General features: G+C 40.5%; 1 pseudogene; it reads left to right on the forward strand.

Moving 5' to 3' along the window:
- The first annotated feature begins 5,530 nt into the window (after positions 1-5,530).
- LOC147492632 (subtilisin-like protease SBT1.4 pseudogene) lies at positions 5,531-8,226 on the forward strand (annotated as a pseudogene).
- The last annotated feature ends 9,259 nt before the right edge of the window (positions 8,227-17,485 follow it).

Here is a 17,485-nt window from a genome sequence, read left to right on the forward strand (position 1 = left end):
TCATTCATGAAGGTATTACATTTCTCATTCGATGATTTTTCCAATAGATTGTTAGGTCTCTCTCCAAGAAGCCAGACACATTCCCCAGGATTCTTTTGCTAGCATTGGTGATAAGGAAGATCACAAGCAAACTTTAAGTGAGTAAGACTTGAATAACCAGCTGTTCACCACCATTCATTTGATCCTATTACTAGCATAAAGCCATTTGATGCTCTAAATAGACCCTCCCAATGTCTCCTTTTCGGTTTTATAACTAGCGCTTTGGGACTGGTTATCCCGTGTGGGATAAGGCAGTTCCAACAGATGGCAGTCAGATGTAAAGGTATCGGGCGTGGGATTTCTGACACATTCTTGCATATCCAGTATGCACCAAGAAAACAACACAAGTATCAGCGAACAAAACACATACTTGTAATAGAATAGATGGATTTTAGATGCCAATGCGTTTCGGCTTTCGCTGGTCTCCAGTGTGGACCACTTCCTCGGTGAGAACTAGTCGCAACCCATTTCAAATTTTAAAAACATTAAAAAGTTATATCTTACTCAAAGAGAAGGTTGTAAAGTGAGAAAGCCTGCTAGAAAGAAAAGTAAAAGACAGTAGGAGAGAACATAATGAAGAGAAAAACAACAAAATGTTACACAAATCAAACCACAGCGTAGAATAATTACTCAAAGAACAAGAACTAAAAAAAATAAAAATAAAAAGAGAAAAAGAAAAAAGAAAAAAAACACATAGTTTGCTGCTATGACCAAAGTAAATACCTATGTATGTATACACACCCATACATCCTCAGATGTACTCACATGTTTTTAAAAGTACAATGCGCAAGATATAATAAGCAGAAACAAATGCATTGTTCTACCGTAAATACTATACCTTGTATATGCGAAACTTGATCTCATCTTTAAGGAAACTATCTTCTTCGGTTCCAATATCATGCAAAAATATACGGTTGTGATTACTACAAGGCTGGATCAGGAAAGACATTGTATCAAAAAACGTTCAAGCTAACACAAGAAAATTGCACATGACAGCCAAAAGCACACCAAGTAGCACATTTATACCATGTTTCTCAACCAAGTGTGGCAGTACTTTGTGGTTCCAAAGCAAGCTCTGCAAACAGAACCCATAAATAGCCATTAACATTTAAACTGAGACATTTCTTACGAAGCAAACCCATTGAAGAAATGACCATGAGCATACATTAAAGGTTGACCTTGTAAGTTATAATTATGCACTACTTGAATGCATCGAACTGCTTCCTCCTCTTTTGAGTAGGTGATATATCTGAGTCAGAAGTCCGAAAATCAGCACCAGGTTAAGATAATCTCTTTAGTGAGACAAGTAAAAAAAATCTATAAGTTTAGTTACTGGGACTAGGGTTTATACTCACCTAGTTATAAGTTTAACACTAGTTTCTACCACCAGAAAATGAAGATTGGACTACTCACCTATAAGTTTAGTTTTTACCAGAACTATTTACTGACATAAACATGGGGAAAGAAATCAGAAAACCAAAAGTCCACAGAACACAACATGGGAACCACCAAAACACCTAATAGTCTAAATTAAATGTTGAGGCAAGTTCTAAGACTAGCCAAAAGAAGATCTAGAGTAGTGCTGGCTTTGGATGTGTTAGCATTTAAAATGAAGCAAGCATCATTTGTGTGTTTAAAACATTCCAGGTTACAACTTCTGTACGTACATAGAACTTTAGTATAAAAGCAACTTACCCCATGTCAAGTATAAACTAACCTACGTACAATTCAGAACTTTAACACCAATCTAACCACTACATCCACGTAACAAAATGAACTACCGATAAGGCAATGTAACTATCAACCCAAACATTTACCCAGTAGAATATCTCATAATGTAACTATCAACCCATAACTTATAGTACAGCCACACAAAAATTTAAGAAACAACGAGACTGAATTTTATCTATTCTAAAGATTAAAAAGTACACTCAAAGGTCTAGACACAGTCTAGTGATATTTTTCCTATTCTAAAGATTAACAAGTACATAATCAAAGGTCCGGACACGCCTCTGATGATATTTTTCATAGTTCATAGAAGTGAGGGAACACTTGATTACAACTACAACAAGGTGAAACAAATTCCACCAAACAAATGGCACAAACATTCCATTAATGTATTTATTAACTTAAAGGTTTGTATACAATACATGGCAAAGAAAAAAAGTTCAAATCCTACTACATTGCAAAATGGTAAAGAAAAAAAAAGGTTGAAGTCAGATAAGTCGGGAACAGATTTAGTAGCAACTATGGAACATAAAACTTTGGAAGTAAGATCTAATTACTTTAATTGACAACACTTAATCAAGGAAAATTTTCCACTAAAATGGCGCATAACAACAAATTTTCCACTAACAAAAGCTATGTTTTACTAAAGGGGGGAAACAAAGGAACATAAGAAGCAGAGGGGAAAAACAAAGGAACATCAAAACAACACCATTTGGGAAAAGAATCAAAACCATCTACAATCAAACAATTACAAATGAGAAGAATACGAACCTGAAAAATTAAAGCATCAAACTTTTTTCCTTTAGTAGAAATTTCAGCATCGAACCTGATAAATCAATTAAGAGCCAAAGATAATTAAGCCAACCTGAAATTTTTTGAAGCTCAACCCAAAAGTCGAAGCTTTGAAGGAAATCTAAAATCAAAATTAAGCTTTGCAATACACCCACAATTTGAAGCTTCTCAAGCAAAAAAAAAAAGATAAAAAAAACTTGCTCACCGCAAAAAGAGAGAGAAATAAAGCGTGGTCAATTTTGTTGCTTTGGTGGTTGGAGGAAAAGTTTGAGAAAAGAAAGTGTTTAGGGTTTTTCAATTTCTAGTTTTTTGTTGGAGAGCCAAAAAATGAAAATACCCCGCTCTTAAGAATGCCCAAGAGCAACACCATTCTCGTCACAATAAAGGATATACCAAATACCCCTTTTAGATTTGTACATCCTTGTAACAACGAAGAAGGCGCGGTAAATTATAAGCTGTAACATTAGCAGCGAAAGTGGCGTCCTAATTGATAAAGTCCTAATAAAAAAATTGCATTTATTTATTTCTAAAAATTTAATTACACTAGTTGCCACGCACGAGGTGCTGCAATTGATAAATTCAAACTCATAACACGGTGAAATTTTAGCAGCCCCTAAAGGCGTTGCAATTGGTGACTTGTAGCAACAATTTTTTGGCGTTGCAAAAGAGTGCGCTGCAAAAAACCCCTTTTGTTGTAGTGAGCTATGATCCACAACTTGCCTCACACACTTAAACTTCCCAATGCAATTAAAACTCTAATCCCTTGGTAAGTATACAACTTAAACCAAGTTTAACTCATGTTCATCATAAAGAATCAATCAAAACCCAATTTTTCCTATTTTTTTTCATTTTTCTTTTTATCTCTAACTATTACAAATAAGTTCTACTGACTTCTCCTACTCTATTACAAAATCTGGGCTCGGAATACAACTATTCATCAAAACCCAACTGAGCTACCAAAAAACTAGACCCACGTCTCTGGAGGTGACTGGGCGGTCGCCCCCTTGCCAACTTGCGGTCACCCGCCGGCACCGGTGAAGTTCGGTCACCATTTGGCTGTAACTTCAGCTCCTCTCCAGCTTTGTTGTCCCGCACCTTGATTTGCAAGAAAGTAGATTAGTACTGAAAAACAATAAAATAAAATGACGAAAAATTGAAAAAAAAAATAGAAATGGAAATATGAGAATGATGCTCCATTCTTAGATTCTCAACCAAACACTCTCACTCATTCAATCCATGACAGTGACGCCATTTGAAGCTTTAGATAGTGGTGGTAATTTCAAAAGAGTTTGTTTTAGAAGTAAGGTTCATCTTAAATTGTTTAGAGTTTGAGTGTGGGAGTTGTGAAGAAGAAAGGTAGACTCTTGTATAGATTAGATTGGTTTTAAGCTAATGAAAACATGAAAGCTTTAGTTATGAGTTTATGACTATTTAGTACCACGAACTTTCATTTTTTTTCCTAAATGGTATCCGAACTTTGTTTCTCGCATATTCGTACCACGAAGTTTCAATTAGTTTCAATTTAGTATATCAGTTAAATTTCCATCCAATTCCGTCCAATTTCACTAACATCGTTAGCACTATTCACACAGCACTTTTCGCGTGAACAGTGTTTTTTTTCAAAAATTCAAATTTCAAACAACAAAAATACTATTCGCGTGTTTTTTTTTTTTTTTTAAGAATCTTTAATCAATCTTAAAAATTAATTCTTTAATGAAAAATAATTTAAAAAACACTATTCACGTGAACAGTTTGTTCTTTTTGTGACAATCTTTAATCAATCTTAAAAATTAGGTAATCACAAAAAAAAACACTATTCACGTGAATAGTGTTTTTTGTTTTTTCAAAATTTGAATTTTTGAAAAAACATTGTTCATGTGAATAGTGAAAACATTGTTCTCGTGAATAGTGATGTGTGAATAGTGCTAACGCCGTTAGTGAAATTGGACGGAATTGGATGGAAAATTAACTGAGGTACTAAATTAAAACAAATTGAAACTTCGTGGTACGAATACGCGAGAAACAAAATTCGGGTACCATTTAGAAAAAAATGTGAAAATTCGTGGTACTAAATAGTCATTATTTCCTTTAGTTATTGGTATTGAAATGACTTGAAAACATTGAAACAAAGATTGATTGAAGATTGAAATAGAAACAAGTAAAATAAAATTAAAGATTGAAATAAGAACAAATAAAATAACAAGTTTTGATTGAAAGGAAATAAAACAAACAATAAAGTAAAAATTTGAATTGAAAAACTAGACAAGAAATTAAACAACCCAAATGATTTGGATCCTAAGACAGTGGATGGTTTCTCTCTCCCTTACTTTTGGGGTATATACCCCTACTTTTATCTTTTACAGATTTGCCCTTCTCCATCAAACCTTAATTATGTTACTTGATTTGGATAGCCAAATAGACAGAATACCCACATTGTTAAAATTGGAAACCACAATACCCAAAATGTTAAAAAAAAAAAGTTTATTGCCCATTATGGGACTTTGGCTATAGTTAGATGTCCATAAATTCATTTTTTCTGTTGATCGATTTGCATTGAAATATAATGATATGATTCATATGGCGAAATTGAAATAACTACGGAGACACGAACACACATACATGTTTTTTTTAAAAAAAATTGTGGGTTAAGACAGACTCCTACCAGTAGATTAAACTTCCAAGAGTTTACATACCTCCCTATAAAAATATGATCATTAGAGGGAGAATCCACACTAATACAACACTTGGCTATAAGCCTTATAATCATGAACACCCGTGAACATAACCCACCCGGGTAAACACATAATATCAATAAATAAACATCTATCATTTGCCACCGAACAAGAGTTTATCTTTTAAGACCGGATGGTCATTCGTCAAATGTTTATGTGCATTCTCAAATTTATTGAAAAAAGTCCCAAATTCACAACAAGCTAATGTTAAACCAAGATTGTTGTCCCAAATCTCGTTAATGTATCCATCGAAGTTTTTACGGTTATATTTTGCCTCTACAGCAAAAGGTATTCTCCAACTGAAAAGACATATTTTAAATTTTAAATGACACTCCTATGTGGCATCAGTATTGCTTATATAAGCAATTATTTTCACAAGAAAATCGTGCATGATGCATACACCCCTGACCCTTCTAGTATGTTTCTCTATTTAACTCTCGCCCAGTGCAGTTGTCAATTGGAGAATAAAACATGATAAGCTAGAAAAGATCATACTACAGTGTTGATCTGCAGCTTCAGATCCCTTCTCTTTTTCTCTCTTCTTACCTTAACTCTTGGCGAAGATAGACACCAAAACGTCATCATCTACGACACACATCATCTTCACAACTCACCAACACTGGTACACTTCAACACTTGCCTCTCTTCCTCCACCCCATAACACGAAAAAACTTCTTTACACATACCAACACACTTTCCATGGCTTTGCAGCTCGTTTAACCGAAACCCAAGTATCAAAACTCCGAAACGTTCCTGGTATTCTCCAAGTTGTGCCGGAAACTGTAAGTCACCTCCACACTACACGAACACCGGATTTCTTACAACTCTCACAATCGTTTGGGCTTTGGCCCAAGTCAGATTACGGCAATGACATGATCATCGGGGTATTAGATAGTGGTATTTGGCCCGAAAGCGAGAGCTTCAAAATGATGGGTATGCGCCTATACCGGAAAAGTGGAAAAATAAATGTGAAACTAGTTCGGATTTTAACATTTCGGCTTGTAACAAGAAGCTTATCGGTGCTAAATCTTTCAATCGTGCCAACGAAGCTGAAAACGGTGTTATGGTTGCATCCACATCACCATCACCTAGAGATACTAATGGGCATATGGGACTCATGTCGCTTCCACGGCAGCTGGGTCAGTTGTTAAAAATGCTGGATTTTACGGTTTGGCTAGAGGTGATGCAAGGGGTATGGCTACAAAGGCAAGGCTAGCAATTTATAAGGTCTGTTGGGAATATGGAAGCAAAATTTCATGTTCAGATGCAGATATTTTAGCTGCACTGGAAGATGCAATCAGTGATGGTGTCAATGTGATTTCTATGTCCATTGGCACATTTGCGGCCGTGAAAAAAGGAATAACAGTATCTTGTTCAGCTGGAAATGATGGGCCAAGAGAATCAACTGTTGAAAATCTTGCCCCGTGGATCTTGACCGTTGGTGCTTCATCGATCGATAGAGATTTTCGGGCTGACGCGATTCTTGGTGATGGTAGTGTGTATAGTGGAGTTTCTCTTTATTCTGGGGGGAACCATTGGGATCCTCTTATTTGCCTCTTGTGTATTCAAAGAATCATGGTCATAGGTTGTGCGTATCAACACTAAAACCTTCTGTCAAAGGTAAAATTGTCTTTTGCGACGGTTGGAAAAAATAATAATGTTCAAAAGGGGGATGTAGTGAGGCGTGCCGGAGGGGCAGGTATGATAGTTCCTAGTGATTATAATACAGGTCCAGGTGGTCCTGCGGATCCACATCTTCTTCCTGCTACTATGGTTGATCCAATGGCTGGAAACATTATTCGAAGTTACGCTAATCAGTCTTCGGCAAAAGCCAGGATTATTTTTAAAGGAACGGTTATTGGTGGAAATCCTTTGATTCCAGCCCCACAAGTTGCTCAATTCTCAAGTCGGGGTTCAAATAGGGTCACTCCGGGAATTCTAAAACCGGACTTCATGGCTCCTGGGGTCAACATTTTAGCCAGTTGGACTGGAGTTAATAGCCCATCAGGGTTATCATTCGATACAAGGCGGCAAGTGAAGTTCAATATTAAATATGGTACATCCATGGCTTGCCCACATGTGAGCGGCTTAGCTGCATTGCTCCATAAAGTCTACCCTAATTGGAGCCCTGCAGCAATAAAATCCGCTCTCATGACAACTGCCTACAATGTAGACAATACCGGGAATGGTATTAGAGATCTTGCTACAGGCAATCCGTCCACGCCTTTCGATCATGGATCCGGACATGTTGATCCGAACAGAGCACTTGACCCGGGTTTAGTCTACGATCTTGGCGTCAATGATTATATTGGATTCCTATGCTCAATTGGATACAACGAAAGGCAGATAGAACAGATAGTCCAGGATCAAACTGTTGATTGTTCCACAATGGGTTTAGCTAGTCCTGGTGACTTGAACTATCCATCCTTTTCTATTGTCTTCAAGGCTTCCAACAACAAGATTACCATCAAAAGAGTTTTGAAAAATGTAGGGCAATCAGAAAATGTTGTGTATGACGTGAAGGTATCTAGTCCCTCCTTCATTGAGACTACGGTTTTGCCAAGTAAACTAGTGTTTAGTCCAGAAAATCATAGCTTGTCATATGAGGTTACATTCTCTGCATTAGTTGATCTTAAGGAAGGCACATTTCCACAATTTGGTTGGATTGAATGGACTGATGGGCATCATAACGTTCGAAGTCCAATTGCTTTTGCCCGTGGAATGGATCTTTTATCATCTATATGAGTGGTTCAACTATGTCTTGGGGCAATAATTATGTATAATCTGTTTGTATTTGAGTAATCAGAGTGCAATAGTGTTGTTTACTTATTTCCTTTAGTATTGTAGTTCCAGGCAAGGTTTGCTATGTCTAACAAAATATTTTCTCTTCCGGACATAACCCAATTTGGGCCCAAACTGGAACATCCGTTCGCTATGGACCTCTCCTTTTCGGTGGATTATTTTGGAGCGGGGGTTAATTTTTATTTTATTTAATTTCTTTGGTAATAATGGAACAATTCTGTTCCTAGGAGCAAAGATAAGCAGATCTATTCTATACCGCCAATATGCAATGGGAGGTTGCTCCCGTTTTCTATGACTATGAGCGAATGCATCGATACTTGTTCATCATTCGAACAGCTTGACCTATTCGTAATAATTTTCCTCTATTCATTTCGTTTGACTGTATGAACTTTCAAATCTAGGGGTAAAATCATAGTTCGGGATTTCGGGGGTTAATCTTTAGATATATATTATAGCTATTCTCTCACCAAACTATTTTTTGAAGCACTCACAGAGATTCCAGTTTTTTCTAAACTCTATTACTAATTTCAAAAAAATAGAATATAAATAAAAAAAATAATCACATCTAGAGTTTCACAAAGTCTCCAACTTTTTCTAAACATTATAGCTACGTGTAAATATTATATTTCGTTTAACCTTACTACAGTAGAGGCAATTCAAAGGAGATGGGTTGATTGATTGGGTTTGACCGAGTTCGTTTGGACGAACTGCCTACGTATCAAGTTCTGTCTCTGGGGGGAGACTTGAATCAGGTCAGACGTAGTTCCTCATCCTCTTATATAGGCAAGGGGTTGTGCCTCCTGCTCTCGCGCGTCAGGTCAGATCCAAGTCTCCAGGTCACTTTCGAGCCATGATGGCGAGTTATTACAAAGCATGCTTGAAGCTCCGGTCTTGGTGGTAGTAATAAAGACATACGTTACCGACCATTGAGGTGAGTAAGAGTTTGGGAGATCACTACCATGAGAGGTCGTTCATGTGTAGCGAGTCACTATGAAGCGAGCTCGTGTGACGAAGACTTCCGGGTCAGTTGACTACAAATTAGTCAGATCGATTACCCTAGTTAAGTCGCTATGAAGCGAGCTATGAGGACATGGATCGAGGGTCGATCTGCATTCATGTTTGTGCTAGACACATGCTTGATATTCATTGGATGTGAATATTACTCCCTCACACAACCCCATCTCAGTAGGTCGTTCTGTTCATGTGAGCGATCTGCTGAGAGATTTAAGCTTGCACGTGGATGGCACATGGTACGTTTGATGTGAAAAGTCGCGGCTGAGGTGCCTCATTTTGCGTGACTATGTGGCACACTAGGGTTATATAACATGATTGTGTTTTATTTTTGAAAAACTAATCGGTGGGTGGCTTGTAATGTACGCCTGGAGAGTTGTGGGACTCCTCATTTGCTTCCCTTGAGAACGAGAGCTAAGGTTAGTTTCTACCATTTTTGTTTCTTGTACTTTCCTTTCTGCTCGCTTTACCTTTGCTCGGTTTCTAGTTTTAATCTTGATTGAGTAGTTGTTGTGGGCTTGAAAAGAGGAAGAATAATGTCTTATTCTGATGATACCCGATCTGAGGAGGTTAGGGAAGTTGATTTGAGTGAGGATATAGAGGATGTTGGTTCTGAATCTGCGGTTGGGGTGGCGAGCAGTCCTGGTGCCTCCTCCTCTAGTGGTTTGCCTCCTAGGGTAGTAGATAAGCGAGCACTGAAAAGCTTTGGTGAATTGAGGCGCACTTACGATATTTGTGTGAGCGATCTGGAGATTCATGAAATGGGTGAGGACGCTGCCGTTTTTAGTAGCGCGTTCGGTCCCCCGTGATTATGGTGTAGTTATCTGCGAGGGGCAATTGAGAGCGGGGTTGAGATTGGTATTTTCCAGGTTGACATGTGAGTTTTTAAATTTTTGTGAGAAAGCACCCTGCTGGTTCATTGGGAACACATGGCGTTTACTTAGGATATTTGATCTTTTGAATGAGAGTGGAGAGTACAACATTGGTATTGTGGATATTACTGAGCACTTTGTTGTAAAACACTCTAGCGCGAACAATTTTAGCTTACAGACTTTGATTGAAAAGTCTAGCATTCTGGATGGGGTTAGCAACGAACCCTAAGAGAATAGGCCTTTTTTGATAGATGGGAATTATTGCACCTCTGGTTATAGTGTGGAGACTAGGGTTTGTAATTTTACTGGTATGTACTAGGCTGTATAGTGAATCATGCCTCTATTTTGTATGTTGAGAAGTATGTGCTAATAACGAACTAACCTTTGACTTTCTTATGTTTGCAAAGGTCGCTATTGCCAGAAAGAAGGGTCGTAGTGTGATAGAGAAGTTCGCTTGTCTGACTCGTTTTAAGAAGCAAGAGAAGTTGCCTGAAGTAGCCAGCTATTTTGTTGAAAGAGGAGGACGCGGAATTAGGGCAAAGAGGAGGTAGCAGGAGAAGAGGTCAAGAGGTAAGGACATCACCAGGTCATCTAGCAATTCAAGCATGGAGCATGAAGATAGCGGGATAGTGAGTAGGGAGCAGAGGAGGAAGAACGGCGGTGGGTCAGTGCAACCTAGTGGGGGAGCCGGTGGTAGCGGGAAGCGACCTGAAGTGGATAGGTCTGCTACTGGTGGAAGGGGGAGAGGACAAGAGAGTTTCCCCATTAATGTGGAGGACATCTCTTTCGTTCCTCGTGAGCAAAAGAGTTCCTTGAAGAGGAAGGCTGACGAGCCTGTTTCTAGGGCGGTGAAGGTCGCTAGAGTGGCAGAGGTCATCCTCGATAGTAGTTCTAGTGCTGCTAGTAGGGAGCACATTGGTGGGAAGATAGCTCGATCTTCCCGATCTAGGCCCTTGGTGGACTTTAGCATTCTGGGTCTCGAGGATGCTGGTACTGTTACTGAGAGGGTGAAGGAGAAAGCTCCTAGTGTGAAAGTTGGGAAGGGTCATCTTAGTGCTAGTGGGGATGACCTGGAGCGTAACCTTGTTTATGTTAACGAGCACATAGCCAGGAGGTGACCGTGAAGAGGTCGGACTGTAGCTATAAGTCCACACCTATAGCGCCATGCTTGTTGGAAGGGATTACGCTGGATGGTGATCGTAAGGATCTGGACTCAAAGGATATGGGTGAGAACCTGCGAGCGTTGGACCGTTCTCACTGCTTGGTAAGTGCCAAACTCTGATCTGAAGATGAGGCTTTGTTTGTATGAGCTTTATTTGTGTATCTAACCGTGTTCGCTGCAGATTATAGCTGGGTACCAGAAGATGAAAATTGTTGTTTAGTTTACTGAGATAGAGAAAGGCGAGTTGGAGAAGCTGAAGGACGAGCTTGCCAGTGTTCGTGAGGTGCAACAAGCTGAACAGAAGGAGTTGGATGACCTTAGGGGGCAAGTCGTTACCCTTTCCTTGCAGAGCACGATCGTAGAGAACTAGGCGAACAAGCTGGAAGGGAAGTTGGCCACCATAAATGACTTCGCTGATAAGTGTAAGAGTGTGGCGGTAGAGGCTAAGGAGGCGTACAAGCGTATGTTCACTAAATTAGAGGAGATGGAGGAAATGCATTAGCAGCTAGGGGTAGATCATGAACAACTCAAGGAGGAGTATGCTCGTGTGGTTGCGGGCCAGAAGGAGGTCGCTCCCTCCGGAGATGCTAGTGTCGTCCATGCTATGGTACCCTCTACTACTGCTCCAGTTGCTGATTTGCTTGGGGAGACTGAGGTGAGAACGAACTCTGAAGTCCCTCCTATCTTGACCTCGCTCCAGGTCACCTCTGGCTCTTTATTAGATCCGCTTCAAGTTGATGAGTTAATCCACCCTTTGTAAAAATTTGAGTTTCTTTAATTAGCCTTGGGCCTGATACATTAGAACTGGTAACCTGGGGAAACCTGGGCAGCTCGCCTCTGTGAAGTGTTTGAGCTAGAACTTAACGAACTGGTTTCCCAGATTATTCTGGGCAGTTCATTGTGTGACAAATGCTTGCTAGCCGAGTTGGTTTTATGGGATGTCCCAGCAACTCGGCTAGCAGACGAACTGGTTTCCTGAGCCTGTTAAGGCAGTTTGTTCCTTTGCCTTTATGAAATGCATGCTCTTTCTTGTTGCTCTTTTCCTTGATGACTTGAATGTATATTGTCTGATGTTGTTGCATTGTATAGCATTGCATGCTCCAAGTAGTAGGAAATGTCCAGGCTATGTAGCCTTTAGCTCAAGTGAGCGTCTTGCTCCTGTAGAGCGTTTTTCACTGAGTCATGTCTAACGTTATGGGGCTACACTAGTAAAGATTGCTAAAACTATGCAGCCGGTGAGCTCGAGTGAGTGTTCTTCATAGTAGAGCATTCTGGTTTACAGCGGGTCTTAGGACGTGTGTGGCACGCGTGAGGGTTTGAACCGTTTAAAAGAGACAGAAATGGTAACCTCCCTGTTTTTTAGAATTTGAAAAGATGGCGGTATACGCAGCACGTCAGTTAGGGTTTCAATGCATTTATGGTATGTCTTGGGAAGTGAAACGGTTCACCCTAAAAGACTTTGTGTGAGAGGTTTGGGGGTACTGGTTCGTCACCTTCCTCAACCTTGTTGCCAAAGTTCTTGCCAAAGCTCTCTTCAAAGCTCTTGCCCAAGTTCTCTAGCATTTCTGGTTTGTTCCAACTTCTTTTCATTTCTCTTATTTGTGATATGTAAGCTTAGTACACTTCTTTTGTTGAAATTTATGTTGTCAACGGAGTGTAGAATGTCGAGGGCAGATGGTGATGATTTTAACTCTTTGGTTCCTCCAATGGGAGGGGTGAGGGAGACATCTCCGCTCATCTAGGTAAGCGGAAGGCAGTCTCTTCTAACACGAGAGCCACAAAACGATCTAAAACTATGGGTTGCTCTACTTCTGGTTCGCGCCAGCGAACTGGAGGTGTGGTGTTCAGGAACCCGCGTTCAAGGGGTGGAGCCGACCTGAGTACTCCCGATCGTGCTATGGCAGGAAAGGGAAAAGCTGTTGCTGGGGAGAGCTCTAGGGCTGGTGCATTGGGGGGGCAGGATGGCGATCTAGGGAGACAGTAGCCGCCTATCTTTGGGAAGACGGGAAGAAGTGTAGTAAAACGACCGATCAGAGAGCCTTTGGGTCGGCACCCATAGCGAACTGTCTTCTGGAAGGTATTGTCTTGGATGGTGACAAGGAGATGTTGGAAAACCAAGATTTGGATAAGACTATGGAGACCATGGATATGGCTTGCTGTTTGGTAAGCTTTTACTATTCTCTGGTTCTTTTTTCTTTTATTGATGGGAGTAACATGTCTGTTTTTCTTGAAGTTTCTTACTGGGTATCATAAGTTGAAGCATACGGCCCGAGTTATGGAAATTGTGGAAAATGATGTGGGCAAGATGAAGTAGGACCAATTGAGCTTGCAACTCGCTCGAAAGACTGAGAGGAAGGAACTAGTTGAATTAAGGAAGCTGCATTAGGATGTTGTTGAGAAGTCGTTGTTGGTCAGTTCGATGGTTGATTTGCAAAAAAAACTGGGAGCAGTAACTGAGTACGCCAAGTAATGCAAGTCGGTTGCTCTTCATGCTCAGCAGGCATAAGACAAAGTGTGCCAAGATTACGCGTTGCTGGAGAAAATGTACTTTGAATTGAAAGGAAAGCATGAACGTGGGGCTCTAGGTATGAGTGTGTTTGTCGTACCTGGAGATGCCAGTAATGCTCCGTCTACTAGTACTACTCCTGCTGATCGAGCTTCTGCGCCTATGGAAGATAAGCATGTTACTCCTGATGCTTGACTATCGCTTCCGCATTTCTTCTTCCTTGGTGAGGTTTCTTTAAATGTTTTTCTAATTTTTGAGTGGTTGTAAAATAATAGAACTAGTTTCCAGGGCTTGCCTAGGCAGTTCGCTTCTTGAAATGGTTGGGGCTCGACCCAGATACATTAAAAGCTAATAACCTGGGGAAACCTGGGTAGTTCGCTTTATCTATTGCTTTAGCTTTGAGATTGGGATGAACTAGTTTCCACATAAGTGGCAGTTCGATAGCTTTAAAGAACTGGTTTCCTGAGTATGTTCAGGCAATTCGTATTTGCACTTATGAAATGTATGTGTACTTTAAAGTATGATCTTACTTTTGTCTGAATGTTTGCTGCATATACTTTCGAAGGAGTATGACCTAGAAATGTATATCCCGTTTGTCTAGGGAGACATAGGGTACTATGAAGCGTTTGAGCTTGTGTGAGCATTGTAGCTTAAGTAAGCGTGTTGCTTGTAGAGGGTGTTTTGCACTTAGCTAATCTTAAGAATATAGGTCTCCAACTAGCGAGAAGTGTTAAGGCTAAGTAGCTTGTGGGCAATGTAGCCCTGAGCTCGAGTGAGCGTTAAGTCATTCAGAACGTTTGAGCTTTGGACAGCACTTGAGTTCGTTTGAATGTTTTTGCTCTTAGAGAACATTATGCACTTAGTTGACCCTAGAAATATAGGTCTCCAACCAGCGAGAAGTGTTAAGGCTAAGTAGCATGTGGGCTATGTAGCCCTAAGCTCAAGTGAGCATTTTGTTGAGGAGAACGTTTAAGCTCTGTAGAGTGTTTTAGTTCGTAGATTTGATAGCATTAGGATACTGAAGTTCATTAATGCTGAATAATATGGATAATACTAAGAGAAAGAATTCATGGAAATGGAATTTTTATTGATAAAATTTCTTTAACAAGAAAGTATTCCAAGGACGTGGAAGTGCCTGTCCATCTTGGGTTTTGATCCAATATGCTCCATTTCCAACGACTCGTTCCACTATATAAGGCCATTTCCAAGTCGGTGCCAGTTTCGAGTCATTCTTAGTCTTTTTCAAGACTAGGTTGCTTGGTTGGAAACTGCGAGGGTTTACTCGCTTATTGTATGTCTTCCTCAGAGTTTGTTGGTAAGATGCCACTCGAATGGCTGCTATGTCGCGTCGTTCTTCAAGTAAGTCGACTTCACGAGCAAGAATGGAGTCATTCTGTCCAGATTCGACGATCTCCAATCGAGTCATTGTAATTGTCAGCTCGGTAGGGATGACGGCCTCAGTACTGTAGCATAGTGAGAATAGTGACTCACATGTACTAGAACGAGATGTCGTTCTATGAGCCCATAGGATGTTTTCTAACTGCATTGGCCATTGACTTTTGTTCTTTTCGATTTTCTTTTTCAAGTTTTCTAGAATTACTTTGTTACTACCTTCCGCTTGACTGTTTCTCTGAGCGTACTGGGCAATGGAGAATGCGTGAACGATCTTCCATTTGGCCAAAAATTCTTTGACTGTTTTTCCTTTAAACTTAGAGCCATTCTCCATTACCAATGTGTGGGGGAGGCCAAATCTGGTAATGATGTTGGTCCAAATGAAGTTTCTGATATTAGACTCTCTGACATGAGCCAAGGGAATCACTTCCACCCATTTGGTGAAGTAGCCTGTTGCAGCTAGGACAAATCGAAAGTCTGTGCTTTTCTGTGGAATGAATGGACCCATGATGTCCAAGCCCCACATGTAAAATGGCCAAGGGCTAGCAATGTTGATCAGTTCACGTGCTGGCTGAATGATGTTGTGGCCAAATGTTTGGCACTTAATGCATTTGAGTACATATTTCTTGGCATTGATCTGTATTCGTGGCTATAAGTATCCCTGTGAGATTGCTTTATGGGCGAGAGAGCGACCTCTTGCGTGGTTTCCGCATTCTCCCTCGTGGATTTCTGCGAAAATCATCTAACCTTGTTCTGGGCTGATGCACCTCAGATGGGGTCCTCCGACGGATTTTCTAAAAAGTTTGTCGTTGACAAGGCAGTAACGACTTGACTGATACTGAACCTGTCTGGCTTTTGTACGATCTTCTGGTGATTTGCCGAGCTGGATGTAATCTATAAGAGGTTGCATCCATGTTTGACTCATCTGAGTTTTAGAGAGTAGGCATAGGTCGGTAACTTCTAGGACATGCTCATTTCGGTAAGCAGGTCAGTCGACTACCTCGATAAGAAATTTCCTTGGGTCACAGTTCGGTGTTTGGGTTATGAGGTATGCCAAGCTATCAGCGTGGCGATTCTCGTCCTGTAGAAAATGTTGTATAATGACTCTTTTGGAAGACGGTAATAACTGATCTACAACTTGAAGGTACTTAGAAAGGTTACCTTCATTGGTGGTATACTCATGAGCGACCTGGCGAACAACAAGTTCTGAATTGCTAAAGACCTTGAGCTTATGAACATCGAGCTTCAATGCCATACGGAGTCCCATGATTAGGGCTTCGTACTCCACTTCATTGTTAGAGGTCGTGAAATTGATGCGAATTGAGTTTTCCACCATAGAGCCATCTAGTGATTCTTGGACTATGCTGACTCCACTGCCCCCTGGGTTGTTAGCTCCATCCACGAATATTGACCATACCGATGGGTCTAGTTGTTTAGAGGTCGGGGCGTTCTCTTATGGTTCCTAGTTCAGGTCGTCAACTGCGAAATTTGCTAAGAAATCAGCAATGACTTGACCCTTCTGGGAGGTTCTTGGAGTGAATTTAATGTGGTGTTCACCGAGCTCTTCTGCCCATACTACCATGCGACTCATTTTGTTGGCTTTAAGAAATATCTTCTTTAGTGGCAGGTCGGTGAGCACTTTGATTGGGTGTGCTTGGAAATAAGGACTGAACTTTCTTGCTGAATAAAGTAATGCCAGTACTGCTTTTTCAATGTGTGAGTAGTTCTTCTCGGCTGACAATAGCGTTTTGCTGGTGAAGTAGATTGGTTTCTCTGCGTTCCGTTCTTCTTTGAAGAGAACTGAACTGATAACGAAGTCAGAAATAGCTAAGTACAGCCCCAGTGTTTCACCATCAATCGGTTTTGCCATCACAGGTGGTGTTATGAGGTAGTCTTTGAAGGTGGAGAACGCTTGGTGGCATTGTTCATTCCATGAGAACTGTTCACCCTTCTTAAGAATCTGTAGGAAAGGTCGGTATTTGTCTGACGCTCTCGATATAAATCGGTTTAGAGCTGCCACCATTCTTGACAGTTTCTGTATCTGCTTCTTTGTTTTTAGATCTGGCATATCCAAGAACGCTCGAATCTAGTCTGGGTTCGCTTTTATCCCTCACAGAGATACTTGATACCCCAGAAATTTCCCGGAGGAGACGCTGAAGAGGCATTTCTTTGGGTTGAGCTTCATCTGAGTTCGCCTGAGTCTGGAGAACGCTTGTTCGAGATAATCTAAGTGATCTCCAGATTTATTGCTTTTTACAACCATGTCGTCTATGTAGACTTCCATGGTGTCTCCTAACATGTCTTGGAACATTTCAGTGACCAATCGTTAGTAAGTCACTCCAGCGTTCTTTAGGCCGAACGGGAGGATGTTGTAACAGTAGATGCCCTGTTCTATTTCAAACGATGTTTTCTCTTGGTCTTCTTCGCCCAATGTGATCTGATTGTAGCC

This window comes from Coptis chinensis, chromosome 6 (genome assembly GCF_015680905.1).
Source record: "Coptis chinensis isolate HL-2020 chromosome 6, ASM1568090v1, whole genome shotgun sequence".
NCBI lineage: Eukaryota > Viridiplantae > Streptophyta > Magnoliopsida > Ranunculales > Ranunculaceae > Coptis > Coptis chinensis.